Raw genomic sequence first — 2,500 nt, forward strand, 5'->3', positions numbered from 1 at the left:
ATACACAACGTCTGTTAAAACATAGGATTTCACACCGAAAGTCTTGCGACAAAATAAAGACTTTGTTTGAAAGTTAATTATTGCGATTTAAGAAAATATAAAAGAGAATGACAATAAATGAAAAAAATACAAACAGAAACAAAACAAAAAAAAACTATGCAAGAATGGAGAGTGATTATGATTATATATTACCTCTTTGAATTAATTGCTGCAAAAAACAAAGAGAACTGAAGGAACGAAGGTATAGAATGTCAATAGTGAAATGTAAGCGTTGAAATATTAAATAACGGGAAACACTATTTGATTGGTTCCCGCAGAAGCGGATAATTCGAGCTGAATTTCTGTAAACCTTCCTCTGCTTTGTTTTGTTTTGTTTATGGGTTTTTTATGTTTGTTTTTTGTTGTCTTTTTTTGTTTTGTTTTTCTCACATATTTTTTGACAGTTCTGACGTCATGTGTATGTGTTTGTTTGTGTGTATATCTGTGTACGTGAGAGTTTGCAAATACAGTTTCGCGTTTGTGTATTTGTGTTCGTGTACGTCTGTGCATCTATATGCTTATGTGTGTACGTGCATGCGTTCCGCTGAATGTGGTCGTGAAAGCACCCACAGTCAATACTAGCACAAACATACAAAGACACACAAACACACCCTCGCATACATATGTATGTCATTGTTCAGTTTTATTCGAAGATTTCTTGCCAATAGAGAAAGAACCGGTTTCTAATCTAGGCTCCGAGGCCCCTTCACTAGAATTTCAACATCAACAGCAAGGTATCTCCGTTTGTACTTATGTACGTATGTATGTATGTATGTATGTATTTACGTACGTATAGGAGCAAATTTGTATATCTTGCTTTATGTATGTATTCTCATGCATATAGTTGCATGTCTTCGAACAGAAAAAGATTCATATGTATGTATGTATGTATGTATATATATATTATATATATATATATATATATATATATATATATATATATATATATATATATATATATATTATATATATATATACATACATACATACATGCATGCATGCATACATACATACATACATACATACATACATACATACATACATACATATATTTACATGTATAAGTATACATGTATACATTTATATACATGTATACATGTATATAGATGTATAAAAAACAAAGGACGAAGACGGGTGTTTAAACAACAAACAGATGTATTAGTTTAACGCTCGGGAAGTGAGAAAGTATATAAGTATATATATATATATATATATATATATAATATATATATATATATATATATATATATATATATATATATATATATATATATATGACACGATAAAGTAAGTCGAGGGTCACCAATTTGTAGCGGGAGAGATTTGTTGTTACAATTGCATACTGTAGGATGTGAAAGATGAACAATGCATGAAGTTTTAAGAAACTGTTTATTCACTGTTACTTTGAAAAAATCCATACCTCGACGAGCAGGTTATAACATCCGAGAGCATGCAAAATAAAGTTAGATATGGTAGAATGTTTTGCATGGTTTGGCGTACACAAATTATTGGTAGTAATCCACAGATAGCGATAGAATGATGTTGTAGAGAACAGAATTAGAGCTAGTTGCTGACAGTAAACTTTATTTCTTCCTCTGACCAATGTTCTAGCTGGTCAGCCAGACGTCTTTGTCACTAAGGTGACTAACTGATTGAGTCGTCACCATGTCACTGCACTCGCTGAGTTGTCACCTACTGATTTTTGCCTGGGGTGTTCTTGCTTTTATAACTATCCAGAAGTATAGATATATCATTGAGAACAAAAGATTTAGTTGATGGTCTTGTTATCTCTATCCTAGCATTTGGTAAAGTAGAAGACGTTAGATAGGGTCAAGTGATGAAAACATTATTTTAGCGTAGCTAAGGGCAATCTGGAAAATGTAAAACTGCTGTCAGAGAAAAATCATTGTTCCACTGTGGGAAAAGTTCTGTTGATGTGTTAATTAAAATTTGGCCACGGTGGATCGAATCCACTTCATGCATGCAAGATACACTACACACACACACACACACACACACACACACACACACACATATATATATATATATATATATATATATATAATATATATATATATATATATATATATATATATATAATTTACAAGATAAGGGCAGAAGAAAAATTCTAATGCCAAATATGCCGAAACAAAAAATTGTCGATAACCATTATAATTTATGCGTCTCGAAACAAACCGATAGAAATCTCTAAAAAATTCGTTAATACTGTATTGGTCCAATTTCGGGGTTAATTCATAAGAAAATTTTCTCCTCTTCAGCGGCAAATACGCGAGATATAAGTGAAATACTTACTCATACCCATGGAAAACGCAAGCTCTAAGTCCTGAGCAGACTTAAGTACCCCAAATATATCCAAAATAGAAAAATCTTCGGCACATCTCAAGACACGTGTGATTCGAACTAGAAACTTTCACAGAGTGATAGAATCCGGAAGTGAACA

The 2,500-nt window shown here is 32.0% G+C and overlaps 1 protein-coding gene across 1 annotated transcript in view; it reads right to left on the bottom strand.

Moving 5' to 3' along the window:
- The window catches only part of LOC115220416, a 19,638-nt gene extending 19,270 nt beyond the window's left edge, over positions 1 to 368 (bottom strand). Inside the window, exon 1 of the mRNA XM_036509859.1 lies at positions 193 to 368. The gene's annotated coding sequence lies outside the window, so the exon portion shown is untranslated. The remainder of the gene's footprint in view (positions 1 to 192) is intronic.
- Positions 369 to 2,500: the final 2,132 nt, after the last annotated feature.

This window comes from Octopus sinensis, linkage group LG16 (assembly GCF_006345805.1).
Source record: "Octopus sinensis linkage group LG16, ASM634580v1, whole genome shotgun sequence".
Taxonomy (NCBI): domain Eukaryota; kingdom Metazoa; phylum Mollusca; class Cephalopoda; order Octopoda; family Octopodidae; genus Octopus; species Octopus sinensis.